This window comes from Aquarana catesbeiana, linkage group LG02, assembly GCF_042186555.1.
Source record: "Aquarana catesbeiana isolate 2022-GZ linkage group LG02, ASM4218655v1, whole genome shotgun sequence".
Taxonomy (NCBI): Eukaryota; Metazoa; Chordata; class Amphibia; order Anura; family Ranidae; genus Aquarana; species Aquarana catesbeiana.
In genome coordinates this window covers 633,222,637-633,237,841 of record NC_133325.1, presented here as the reverse complement: position 1 = coordinate 633,237,841, position 15,205 = coordinate 633,222,637, and positions in this window count along the sequence as shown.

Genomic DNA, 15,205 nt, shown 5'->3' with positions numbered 1-15,205 from the left:
TTTGGGGTAGCCCCCCAAAGCACCTTGTCCCCATGTTGATGGGGACAAGGGCCTCAGCCCCACAACCCTTGCCCGATGGTTGTGGGGGTCTGCAGGTGGGGGGGGGCTTATTGGAATCTGGAAGCCCCCTTTAACAAGGGGACCCCCAGATCCCGGCCCTCCCCCCTGTGTGAAATGGTAAGGGGGTACAAAAGTACCCCTACCATTTCACAAAAAAAGTGTCAAAAATGTTAAAAATTACAAGAGACAGTTTTGGCAAATTCCTTTATTTAAATGCTTCTTCTTTCTTCTATCTTCTTTCTTCTATCTTCTATCTTCCTTCAGTTTCTTCCTCCATCTTCTTCTTCTTCTTCTGGTTCTTCTGGTTCTTCCTCCGGTGTTCTCGTCTGGCATTTTCCTCCACGGCGTCTTCTCCCCTTCTTCTTCTCAGGCCGCTCCGCATCCATGATGGGAAGCTCTTGCTGTGTGACGCTTCTTGTCTTCTGACGGTTCTTAAATAACGGAGGGTGGGGCCACCCGGTGACCCCGCCCCCTCTGACGCACAGGGACTTGATGGGGACTTCCCTGTGGCATTCCCTGTGACGTCAGAGGGGGGCGGGGTCACCCGTTACATAACGGGTAATGACGGGGACGTACAAGTGTGGTATGTGCACTTTTTGTTCATACATACAAGAAGGCCATCAAGTGGAGCTGCCAAATGGTCAGCTCAAAAAAATTCCTTACAGAGTAACTCGTCAAACTCCAGGCATTGTCTATATGATGGACTGCCAATGTGGCAGTTTCTATATAGGCAAGACAAAACGCCCCTTCTTTGATAGGATACGGGATCATGTCTCTAGTGTAAAAAAGCTGGAAACACCGATAAGTCGCCACTTGAGGCTTTATCATAGTTGTGATTTAAATATGATCACATTCTGTGCTTTAGAACACATTCCATTGTCTGAAAGGGGAGATACAATAGATAAATATTTTCTCCAACGTGAATCCAGATGGATTTACAGTTTGGGAGCTACCTGAGCCCTCAGCTTAAATGACTGTTTGAGCTTTAAACCCTTTTTGTAAGTTCTACCCTTAGCCTTTTGATACAGTTTACTGCTGAATGAAACAGAAGTATATACCAATGATCTCTATAGGAGTTAATGTGTAAGGTGTATGTGTTCTGGTAATTGCATTGGTCATGTATATGGAAAAGTAATGTAAATTATTTGATCTATTGGCCTATTAATTGGTACTGGTTTGATTTGACTACCATATGGAATGTTCTGTAATGGGCCATATTGACAGCCATACGGATGCCCAGGGCATGTTTTGAGTGCTTTGGCAACATACATGCCATTTATTGCTTATAGTTATCTGAGTCTTTAGCCATACGCTGTAACACTGTGATTTGGACCTATTTGGTGCAGTACCCACTCTGTAGCATCGGGGTGAGTACTGCTTAGTTTCCTCTGTCAAATGGATATACAGGAGGAGGTAGGATTCCAGCCCCTATATTGGGCAGAATCCTCCTCTCTTTGTTTGAGCTCTGAGAGCGAAGCTTGGTCATATCCTGACCTCGCTCTCAGTTGCATTGTTACATCCATGCGCACGCACGATAGGACCACGGGTGTCCGCACGCCTCTGCTGACGTCACAGGCTGAGAGGTATGGGGGGATATTAAAAAGGCTGGCCAGCGGCCATTTTCCTGAAGCCACGTGGGAGCAAACAAGCTGAAACTAACAACACAGTAAGTAAACAGGATTTGTTGCTGCTTGATGCTGGAAAAACACTTATTATTAAAATTAGTAATATATTGGTCCCAATCTCATTAACATATTTAATGCTGAAGTTGCCGTCATATATAATTATTGATGGTAAACTCCCATTGAGGTTAATACATATACACATATACAGTGGGGAGAAAAAGTATTTGCTACACTGCCAATTTTTCAGGTTTTCCTACTTACAAAGCATGCTCAGGGCTCAAAATTTCAAGTCCTGAGCTACTAGCCAGGCCTCAAGGGTTACTCGCCACCAGTTGCCCTGCCCAACCCCTACCCGCCCTCATAAATTATCTCATGAAATTACACATAAATGTTTTATGCAGAATTAAGTTATAAAAATATTAACAACTTTATCCTTGCCCACCAATGCAGCCTGTGCCGCCAATGCAGCATGTGTCTGCCAATGCAGCCTGTGTCTGCCAATGCAGCCTGTGCCCACTAATGCAATCTGTACCCACCATAAAGCCTGTGTCCAATGCAGCCTGTGCCCACTAATGCAACCTGTGCCCACTAATGCAACCTGTGCCCAGCATGCAGCCTGTGCCCACCATGCAGCCTGTGTCCAATGCAGGCTGTGTCCAATGCAGCCTTTGCCCACTATGCAGCCTGTGTCCCATGCAGCCTGCGCCCACCATGCAGCCTGTGTCCAATGCAGCCTGTGCCCACCATGAATCCTGTGTCCAATGCAGCCTGTGCCCACCATGCAGCCTGTATCCCATGAAGCCTGTATCCCATGCAGCCTGTGTCCCATGCACCCTGTGCCCACCATGCAGCCTGCATCCCATGAAGTCTGTGCCCACCATAAAGCCTGTTTCCAATGCAGCCTGTGCCCACCATGCAGCCTGTGTCCCATGCAGCCTGTGTCCCATGCAGCCTGTGTCCCATGCAGCCTGTGTCCCATGCAGCCTGTGTCCCATGCAGCCTGTGTCCCATGCAGCCTGTGTCCCATGCAGCCTGTGTCCCATGCAGCCTGTGACCACCATGCAGCCTGTGTCCCATGCAGCCTGTGTCGAATGCAACCTGTGCCCACCATGCAGCCTGTGCCCACCATGCAGCTTGTGCCCACATTGCAGCCTGTGTCCCATGCAGCCTGTGTCCCATGCAGCCTGTGTCCCATGCAGGTGGTGTCCCATGCAGTCTGTGCCCACCATGCAGCCTGTGTCCCATGCAGCCTGTGTCCACCATGCAGCCTATGCCCACCATGCAGCCTACCTGTGGAGGGGAAGAGAAGGGAGCCACTGGCCAGATGATCAGAGCAGGGAACATCACAGCTTTCATTTCAATAGCTGTGTGATCCCCCGCCATGCGCCGTCACATAAGCCCCTTGTCCGGGGAACTTTGATACACATCACCCGTCCTAGGACTGGATCGGTCTATCAAAGTCCTGGAAAAAGAGGGGCTGTATGTGACGGCGCATGGCAAGGGAACACACAGCTATTGAAATGAAAGCTGTGATGTTCTCTGCTCTGATCCTCCAGCTGGCAGGTCTCCTCTCTTCCCCTCTGTGATCGGCTTGGCCCCCCTCCCCCCCTCTCCCAGGTAAAATCCACTCGCAAAATGCGAGCAGGCAAGTAGAATTTTTGAGGGCTGAGCTAGCTAATACTTCACATGAGCAACAACCAGTGTTGCCAACTTACATCAGCGTGTGCAGGATGGTTACCAGAGACCACCTTCCACAGAGTGAATACACTAAGGTAAGGGGGTTACTAATATAGGGGGGAACCTTTATATCAGTGCCCCCTTACATTATTGTATTCACTCCACCTTTACATTAGTGACCCCCCCAGACTGGCCTGGTGGTGCTGTCACTGACCTCCTCTCAGGTGCACCTTGCAGGGCTCAGTCAGACAGCTCCAGCTTGGCGGCTATTCTACAGTTTCCTCTCCGCAGTCCACACATGTTTGTCTCTTCCTGTAACCCCCATCCCGGCGGTGCTCCCACTCTTGACTTCTTTCTAGGATCCCCTCAGAGACTGCAGACATGATAAAAGACAAGGGATGGTCAGAGGCTGCAAACATGATACAGGAGGACAGAGGCTGCGGACATGATACAGGAGGTGGACAAAGGCTGCAGACATACTACAGGAGGTGGACAGAGGCTGTGGACATGATACATGAGGTGGACAGAGATGCGGACTTACTACAGGAGGTGGACAGAGGCTGCGGACACGATACAGGAGGTGGACAGAGGCTGCGGACATACTACAGGAGATGGACAGAGACCGCAGACATACTACAGAAGGTGGACAGAGGCTGCGGGCATACTACAGGAGGTGGACAGAGGCTGCAGACATACTACAGGAGGTGGACAGAGGCTGCAGACATACTACAGGATATGGACAGAGACTGCGGACATACTACAGGAGGTGGACAGAGGCTGCGGACATACTACAGGAGGTGGACAGAGGCTGCGGGCATACTACAGGAGGTGGACAGAGGCTGCGGACATACTACAGGAGGTGGACAGAGGCTGCAGACATGATACATCCTCACAGTAGCCTCCTCCTCTGCCCACCATCATATTACTTCTCCTTAGCAGCAATGTGCTGCCCTGACCTGTGGAGAGATGAAAGGGGCACAGGAGGAGGACACAGCACACTGATGATGTGGACTAGAGAAGTAATATGATGGTAGATAGAGCACATCAGTCTCTGTCCCCTGCATATGCCATGCAGCCAGGGCCCAGGGACAGAGACTGTAATGTCCTCCTTTTACTACGAATATTATCCCCCCTACAGCTTCACTCTCCTCCTGTACCTCCGCTCTGCCTATGACGAGTGTGCAGTCATGCACTGCATGACAGGACAGAGTCGCCTGGCTGGCCGCCATGGTCTCTCTCGATGGATTTGAAAATGGCGCCAGGTGAAGCAATTACGTTACTGCGCATACGCCACCCGGACGAACGCGTATGAGCTTTTCGGGCCCGGCCAGCTTCAGAACGGCGCATGCGCAGTTGCATGGTCGGCTCGCGTCCATCGTTTTTACGGGCATCGCTGTCCATAACGGACTTTCACGGGCACCCCGAAAAAAGGTTCAAATTTACCGGCTGCCCGTAAAGCTATGGGCGGTTGGCAATACTGGCAACAACTATATAATGTGAATACATTCTTATTTTAGATCTGATAATTCCCATAATCTATGAATGTTGGACAATCCAGGCTAAAAACAAGAGTCTCAGCGTGCTCCCTGGGTTCATTTAGGAATCCAAGATTCCTTGTAAGTCAATGCATTTGTCATAATCTTTATTCACAATGTAGAATAGTTATCTACACACTTGTGTTTGATTGCAATGTAAATATATCTATTATATAGCCTGGACCTTGTATCCTCTCTTTGGCTGCCTAACTAGCTGTTCAGATCATGTCTATGTGGGTGTGAATTACCATTGAAACCATAATCTATATCTGATACAATTTAACAGGTATGTATTATAATTTGTAAATGATTGAAACAATGTTAATACCAATGCATGACTGGTGTAAGGCTGATAGGTTAGCTCCCCTGACCACTACCCCCATTTACAAACCCCCCTACTTAATCTTAATTTACCAATGAAACAGGTGACACTGTCTGGATTAAATGACCAACAATGGCCCCTTTATTAATTCCAAACAATAAATATGTATAAAAATAACTTTCTTTATATATATATATATATATATATATATATATATATATATATATATATATATATATATATATATATATATATATATATATATATATATGACCAAAAACATTTTACTGCTAAGTCTGAGGTTCCTGAAAGAAGTTTCTCATCGGCTGACCCCCACCATCACAGCATCCTGGCCCCTAGCCAAGATCGATCCAGCTCAAATGCTTACCACCTTATTGCACCTTCAGCTCGATATATATATCATCACCATTTTTTTGACCTTCAGGAACCAGAGACCCCTGCCACAAATGCCCACCAGTGATCCATTACGTGTAGGTAACCCGCCACAGCCGTAAGGCCCATTGGAGGCCTTCCTGGAGCCCCAGGACCCACATATCAATTCCCACTGTGGAAAGATGTACCCCATCACCCTTCAAGTATAGGCCAATGTCTCCCGCTAACTCACAATGGCGCACCACCAGCCACCCAACTGCCTTTCTTCTAGCCTAACCAATGCCCCTTCCCCCCCAATGCACATACGACTGGCCCAGGATGCACATCAGACATACCGAGTCTGTAAGAAAGAAAGAAACAGGACATAGGCCCAGGGAACAAGCACCATACACACTCCCATCATGCACATACCCCCAAAACACAGCCCACATGACAAACACAGACACGAAAAACACACCAAATGGGACTTTCCCCCCCTACAGGAGGTGAGGGTGGACATACAACCTGAACCGATGAGATTCCCAACACCCAATACACTGTAGGATTTAATCACTCAAACCCCACCAGGATGCTTCTGTTGCTGCCCCAAATTCTGAACAAATGGGACAAATAGTCCACCACAGAGAATCCACCCACCTCCAGGCATTGTTTGAACACCGACATGAATTGGTACCTGGACAAAGGAAACCCTACTTCATGAATCAAAAGTGGACCTACACCAGGAGGCCATAACACCAACCACTCCCGGAGAACCTTGACCGGGCATAGCACCAAGCCAGGAACACTCCCCACTACAACCCTGGTCCCTTTTTCCAATGGATCTGTCTTCGACTTATAGATGAGCAGTGAATCACCCCACATTGAAACGTCCGAGACATCCAACCCCCTAGCTACTGATTTTGATGGACTAACCAATTCACCCACTCTCTACGCCCCGAAAAAGGCCAGCACAAAAGCCGTCTTAAACAGCTGAACTTCAAACGAAGAAAAACACACCTGAGGTAACAATACCGTCAAAACCTCTAACATCCCCATGACACCGGGTGCCTAGAATCAGGCCTCGCCCGCCCCTTCCTATAACCCCGTAACGCCTTACGCATGAAAGCCTTAGTAACATCTTCAACACCCCCCAATTTAAACAAAAAAGCCAAACCAGCCATCTTACAATTCAAAGAAGCTACCGACACTCCCTACTTGCAATTCCAACCAAGAAAATAAAGCGACGCATGGAGCCTGTCATCGTTGCCAGGACAACCACCAATACTACTCACCAGCTCGCACCACTCCTGCCAAACCAGCTCGTACAACTGCCAGGTGGATTCTGCGACCAACCGCCAAACCAACGCCATCACAGTGCCAGCACAAGATCCCATAAACAACTGGGATATGGAACCCGAGCTGCTCTGCCTCCGGTGCCAACTGCTGGAATCTGTGCCACTGTAAGCGAGAAAGTGCATCAGCCACTTCATTCTCAACTCCCAGGATATGCACAGCACACACAACAATGTTCAAAATGAGACAACGTAACAACAAATGACACAACAAATGCACCACCGGCAAAGATGATGCCGACAGTGAATTGCATGCACCACCCCCAGGTTATCACAATGAAAACGGACCCTCCGGTCCCTGAACTCCGCCCCCCAAAGCTCCACTGACAACACAATAGGGAACAATTCCAACAACATCAAATTCCTTATCAACGAGGACCCCGCCAACTCCTCTGGCCACCGATCCACACACCACCGCCCTTGAAAGTAAGCTGTGAAACCCACAGACACAGCTGCGTCCGTGAACAACTCCAGTTCCTGTGCCTGCACCACGGGCCCAAGCCAAAAGGACCTACCATTGTACTGCTCAAAAAACATCGCCCAAACCTTTAAATCGTCCCTGTGGTCCCGACCCAAACTAACAAAGTGATGCGGGGCCTTGACCCCAGCCGTAGCCGCCGCCAAGGGCCTGCAGAACACCCTCCCCATTAGCATAATGCAGCATGCAAAGTTGAGTTTCCCCAACAATGACTGCAAGTCCCACAACTGTACCTTGGAGCGGCGAGCCACAGCCACCACTGACACCTTGAGATCCTCCAGCTTATCTCTTGGCAGCCGGAACTCCATCCACTCAGTATCGATAATGATACCCAAGAACTTCAACATTGGTACAGGACCTTCCGTCTTGTCTTGTGCCAGCGGGACCCCAAAAACTTGAAAAACATGCTGAATGGTGGCCAAAAAAATCAGACATGAACGATCGTCCGGAGGGCCTATCACCAAAAAATCATCCAAATAATGGAAAATCGAGCAAAGGCCCAACAATTCCTTGACCACCCATTCCAGAAAGGTACTGAACAACTCAAAATAAGAACAGGAGATAGCGCAACCCATAGGCAGGCATCTATCCACAAAATACTCCTCTTCCCAACTACATCCCAATAAACGAACGCTATCCGGATGTACCGGCAACAAGCGAAAGGCCGATTCAATGTCAGTCTTTCCCATAAGCGCCCCCCTACCAAACCTCTGCACCCACCGCACTCATCAAAGGAGGCATAGGACACAAAGCAAAGAGCGGGATCAATTGCATCATTCACGCCACCCCCCTATACACCCTTTGGGCCTCACTAATGGAATTGAGATAACAGAATAGGGCCGAACAATTTTCTGGCTCCTTCTCCCCGATAACACTAGCTAAAATGTTAAAAGCTTGCATCCAGTTCGAAAATGTGCGCGGGATAAGGCGATAACGCCATTTTTCCTCTTCTTCCTTTTTTCGTCCAGCTTAACCTTATCCAAATTTACCTCCTCAAGCGGCAGCAGCGAAAAGATCTCCATGTAGTCACCCTTTCAGATCTTCTCCCTCACCTCCGCTTTTAAGTGAGCACCCAGGGGGCCCTCGTAACAAACATAGACCTCGCAGTGAGCTGTGTCCGCCAGCCGAATCCCATCTGCATTCAGCGACTCTGCAGTGGCGCCTCCCCTGTACTCACCTAGGAGGCTCCAGCCACTTTTGGAGGGGTAGCACCCACCCCTGTACCCACCTGGGAAGCCAAGGTCACCGCCGGGGGGTGGCCCCCACCCCTGAACTCACCTGAGAAGCTCCTGCTTCTGCCACAGGGGTGGCTCCCACTCCTGCACTCACCTGAGGGGCCCCTGCCACTGCCGGGGGAACTCCAGCTGCCCTGGTTGCTACCGAAGGAGACTGCTGCCCCACCACAGCCGCTAGTGTAATAGCCGGCGAGGAGAATGTAACAGGTCACGCATCCCCCCGACCACCCATGCCGCTGCTGGCGAGATCGTGGCAGCAACGGGTGCCACTGCGATGCCCCTGCTCACCATATCTCTGCAGCCTGCAAAGACACCATTAATTGCTGCAGAAACATCTCCCAAGACCCCGGGACACTGCCCACACCCAAGGCCCCTACCCCACTACCTGCTGCCAAAACTGGCATTGTTACTGTCCCATCCCTACCCGTAAACCCCACTGGGGGTGACGGCAAGGGGGAGGGCGAGACATAGACAACATGGACACAGGAGCAGATAAAGGCAAAGAAAAAGAAGAGGACTTACCAGGCTGCCCAGGGGAAACCGACTGACTAGCCGCCACTCCAGATCCCTGTAGAGGCCCCGACAGGCCCGCCATCATTCCTGACACATCCAAATCTGAATCAGACAACTCACCCCCCCATCGCTGGTCCTTCTGGCCAGCAGGGGAATCTGTGGAAGCTGAAGGGGCCAGGCACTCACGTGCGACATTGACATCAGGGTCCCTCCACATCACACGGCTTTTCACTACCGACCTCCCATGCGGGGCCCTCTGCTTGCTAGCAGCTGCCACTCTGGCACCAATGCCGTCACCCACCAGACCTCTGCTTCGTCCTTCGATGGCCATGGCCGCCCTGGAGGAGTGGCCCGCGCCCGTTCTGGCAGTTCTTCACCGCGCCGCCGCCGAATCCTGTGCCACTGCCGCTGCAGGCCTGGAGGTGGAAGGGGACGCCACCCTTCTGGCCAGGTCCCACCTGCGACGGGGATTCCTCCCAACCCCCGTGGCTGGAGCTGGGGCATGGCACTTGGCCCAAGGAGCTGGAGGGTCTTGGATCGGGATCCCTGAGCTCACCCTGGGAGATGGATCCGGGCTGAATCGCGCCGGAGGTCATGACCTCTGTGTGCACAGCATGTGGGGGGAGGGGGTGACTGACCCGACATACCTCCCCCAACCCCGGTAGCAACTCAGCCAGCTGTGTGACATACCACTCCGGCCCGTGTACCACGGCCGCAGAGCAGAGCTGCTCGAGGATGCAGTCTAATTTCTCCATTAAGAGGTAACAGCAGAGAAGCATTAAGCTTGTGTGTTACTTCTTACATGCTGTGCCTGAATGATAAGCCCCGCCCTTCCCCCGTGCTAAGAAAAGACTGAAAGTACCGCCCTGAGACCCGCAGCAATACCTCCCCCTTCCTGCCCACTACTTCCTGGTGCATCTTAACACAGCATCCCCCAGTCATGCGGCCCCTCCACCAAAGTTCCTTCTGCTCCAGGGCTTATCTTTACTGAAGGCATAGCACAAGAAGACACATTAATATGTATACCATTATGTATCATTACTTTTGATATTTGAATTATCATCTTATGACTATACAATTCCAAATAAGCTGTTTATATTTATTATGTATATATTCTTTCATGAATTGTCTACTGTTTAATCTAGATTGATGCATATACTCCTGAAGAAGCTGTACAAATATCCCGCAAAACATGTTGAGTGGGAGCATCAATTTTAATATTCAACTTGATATATGTATCTGTTGAAAGTATCTGTTTTATATGATTATTTTTTATTTGAATTACAATAAATAATTATTTTAGAATATATTTGTATTTGCACCTTTAAAGTCCCCATTTTTTTCTACTTTCTATATATACCGTATTTATCAGCGTATAACACGCATTTTTTTCCCTTTAAAATCGCAGGGACTCGGCAGTGCCGAACGAGCGCCACCGAGATCACAGTGACTGGGCGGAGCCGAGATACACATAACCGAGTGTATTCTCGGCTCTTCTCGGCGCCGCTCACAGTCACGCCCAGTCCCACCATTGGACCTGTGTTATGTCCATCATAGGGCGGGACTGGGCGTGACTGTGAGTGGCGCCGAGAAGAGCCGAGAGTACACTCGGTATGTGTATCTCGGCTCCGCCCAGTCACTGTAATCTCGGCGGCACTCGTTCAGCTCCGCTGAGTACCTGCGAACTCCACGGCGCCAAATTTAAATCGACACGCTATGTGTATTTCGGCGGCGATCGCGGGGCAAAGCTGCACTGGGGCAAGGCTGAACTGGGGCAAGGCTGAAATGACAAGGCTGCACTGGGGCAAAGCTGCACTGACAAGGCTGCACTGGGGCAAAGCTGCACTGACAAGGCTGCAATGGACACTGGGCAAGGCTGCACTGACACTGAAAAGGCTGCAATGACACTGACAAGGCTGCAGATGGACACGATAAGGCTGCATTGATGGGCATTTTAATGTAAGTTTTTTTTCTTAAACTTCCCTCCTAAAAGTTTTTTTTCCTTAAAATTCCCTCCTAAACTTGGGGTGCGTGTTATACGCCGGCGCGTGTTATACGCCGATAAATACGGTATTTAATATTGGGATGTGGTGCCAAAACAGTATTCCCTCATTTAGGACTTAATAGTAGTGTTAATATGAATACATACTTCATAATGCTACTCCAGACATGTGCCCAGTGACTCTTTGGGCAGCTCATAAGCCTGTGATACACGGAACCTGTGTTAAAATAGCGACACAAATTAAGCGGCATAAGATGGCCCACCTGCAGACTCTAGAAAGCCTATCACATTTCTAGCATTCCAGGCTGACCCCACTTTTCATAATAAAACCCAGCTATATGAAATCAAACAAACCTGATACTTAACTGGCACTGCACCTCCGACAACTTGACCTTGATAAAAAGCCTATTCACTTGAAAATACCTAGAGATATATACACAGTCTACCCACCTCCTATTATAAAAAGTTTGCAGATTATTTGGCTCCACTCTTAGTGAATTCCTTAACCACTTGCCTACTGGGCACATGTACCCCCCTACTGCCCAGGCTAATTTTAAGCTTTCAGCACTGTCACAGTTTGAATGACAATTGAGTGGTCATGCAAAATTGTACCCTTTTTTCCACACAAATAGAGCTTTCTTTTGGTAGTCTTTAATCACTGCTGTATTTTTATTTTTTGCAAAAATACCAAACATTTTGAAAAAGAAATAAAAAAAAAATTAAATGGCTTACATACTAGCAACTGAGGCCAGCAAAGTAGGTTTAAGTGAAAGGCATCAAAAACATTGTGTAAGGACATTTTTACAGTAATAGAGGATGAAGCAAAAAGCTTGTGCACTTTTATAAAAAAAATAAAAATAATAAGATTTTCTTGAAGTGGGCCTAATATAACATCAGAAATGTAAAGGCTTTCTCATTATAGCCGATAAAGCTAAGCTGAGCAAATACCTCCTGGCATCATAGAATTACTAAAAGATGTTGCTAGGCAACTTCAGCCAAATAGCCAAAATGTGGATGAAAAACATAAATAGTTACTTCTTAACTTACTAAAAGATTATTCATCTATTATTCAGTCTTGAGATTTACACACATACTGTATTTGCCACAATGCACAGTACTAAAGATCAGTTTAATGTTTCTTGGGTTATCTCCAATATCTAATAAGCTAGTAAGCTTGAGGTAGAGAGTTGACATATAAAGCTAGTAAGATGAACCGATAAACATGATTATCCACTTCAGCCCCGGAAGATTTTGCCCCCTTCCCGGCCAGAGCATTTTTTACAATTTGGCACTGCATCGCTTTAGCTGACAATTGCTCAGTCATGCAACGCTGTACCCAAACAAAATTTTTGTCCTTTTTTCCCCACAAATAGAGATTTCTTTTGGTGGTATTTTATCACCTCTGCAGTTTTTATTTTTTGCGCTATAAACCAAATAAAAGGGACAATTTTGAAAAAAAAAACAATATTTTTTACTTTTTGCTATAACAAATATCCCCCCCCAAAAAAAAAAAAAAAATGTCTTCATCAGTTTAGGCCGATATGTATTCCTCTACATATTTTTGTTAAAAAAATTGCAATAGGCGTATATTGATTGGTTTGTGCAAAAGTTATAGCGTCTACAAACTATGGGAAAGATTTATGGCATTTTTATGGCATTTTTATTATTTTTTCTTCAGTAGTGGCGATGATCTGTGATTTTTAGCGGTACTGCGACATTGTGACGGACAGATCAGACATTTTTAACACATTTTTGGGACCATTGACATTTATACAGCGATCAGTGCTATAAATATGCACTGATTACTGAATAAATGTCACTGGCAGGGGAGGGGTTAACACTAGGGGGTGAAATGTGTGTTCCCTAGGTGCTTTCTAACTGTGGGGGGATAGGACTGACTAGGGGAGGAGACATATCCTTGTTCCAACTTAGTAGGAACAAACAATATGTCTCCTCTCTCCTGACAGAACAGGGATTTGTGTGTTTACACACACAAATCATTGTGCTGGCTCTCATGCACATGATTGTGTGTGGCCGGCGGCGATTGTGACCGCCGGCCACATGCATTGGGTCCTCCGCCATGCAGTGGCCGCACGCACATGCCTTCTGGTGGCTCCTAAAGGTAACCCCGTATGGGGTTTTGCAAAGTGGTGCCATTGTGCCGCAGTAAGTGTCCGTGAGCCAGTTGGGAAACGGTTAAGCAGGCTTTAGGGAACAGCCAATCAGAAGATTGAAAGCATATAGAGTATATAAAAAAAATTTGGAAGGTGAAAAAAATATATAATATCTCTCTCTCTCTCTATACAGTACAGTATATTGTGACATTACATTATGAAAGGCGAGGTGATTGATGGACGTTTTGTTTCATCTCACATGAGTTAATTTGCAGAGAACTAAGGTGGAATCCAGCCACCTTGATGCGGGTTGGTTCCGGACCAGATTTTGCGGTCCACTTGTGTCCATCAACAGGTGGAATAAATAAAGCGGGACTGGAGCAAAGAATTGCTCTTGGCCTGGGACTCAGGAAGCCATACCTGAGAGAGAGCTACTAATGTGGTGTCTGCTTTGTGAGAGACAGAAAAAGGTTTGCAGTATCTTTGTTTGTTGGTGACTGGGAGAAGCCCTTCACCTGTGAGTTAGGAGCCTGAACTGTTTAGTTAGTGCCTGCATGGCGAGGATTTACTTTCTGTTTTTTTTTTTTTTTTTTAATTTTCATCCAACCTTTTAAAAATAAAACTGGCTATAAGTCGGATTTTAAGAAAACCTGCCATTTGGACTACCCTTTGGACTACCCCAGGGTAGGAGATCCCCATTGAGCAAACCCCCCACATATGCTGTTTTTTCAGTTGTCATCTTCCTGAACAAGGGGAAAGATGGAGGATGTGTTAAAAGCCCTGCTTCAGGCCACTGCAACCCAGCAGGAAACCAACCACCAGCAGCAGGAAGCCAACCCCCAACAGCAGGAGATGAATCACCAGGCCACTGCAACCCAGCAGGAAGCCAATCACCAGCAGCAGGAAGCCATTGCATCCCAGCAGGAAATCAACCGCCAGTTTGCGGAGGCCCTGGTGGAGTTAAAGAAGGGGTACACGGGCACTTTGCCAGTGGAACAGAAAATGGTGCGTGCCAGCTATTACCTGTAGAAGATGACACCTGCAGATGATGTGGAAGCTTACCTAGCGACTTTTGAAAGAGTCGCTGTTTGAGAAGGATTTTAAAAAGATCAATGGGCAGGACTGCTAGTACCCTTTCTTTTTTTTTTTTTTATTTTAATAGATTTTATTGAAAGATTTATCATACAGAATATAACATCAATGGTATCAGTGTATTTTGTACAAAAACAACAGTTATGCGGAAATGTAGTAGAAATGCATAACAATGACAAAATATTTGTAACCTAGGGGTGGGGTAGTATGGTCCCAGAGGTGGGGGGCAACAACAAGCATGTAATAAGAATTAAAGGGTATTAACCTTCTATTTGAGAAAGAAGAAGGAATAACTGGATGGATCTAAGTAGGAGGGGGGTCCCTAGGATTACCATGAGGATATTGATGGATGATTTCAAAATAGGGTGTGGGGTAGGGAGAAGTGAGAGGAGAAAAAACAAAAATGAAAACGGGGGGTAGGGAAGATTGAGCACCAAGTTCATGTTATGGATGTAGACTGTAGCCTGGGGGTAGACAGTAAGGTTAAAGCTGTGATTTTACTAATACACCTTCCTGTGTGGAGGAAGGTAAAGGGTTGGTGGGCGAGAGGAGGTCTTGCATGATAGTGTAGGACTTGACAGGGGTTGGATTCCTTGTGTTGCAGATCCTTGGTTTGGAGGAAGCAGCTCCACCTATGGAGTAGGGGAAAGCTCTATATATGAGAATGAGAATTTCTTGAAATTCGCTATATCCATAGGAGTGAGTGTTGAGGCCATAAAAGCACGCCATTTGTGGTAGAAACGTGAACTGGTCTTTTCATGCGTTAAATCCATGTTGATCCTGTCTTTGTAGAGTAGTTGCAAGAGATCTCTTTTGATTTGAGAGGTA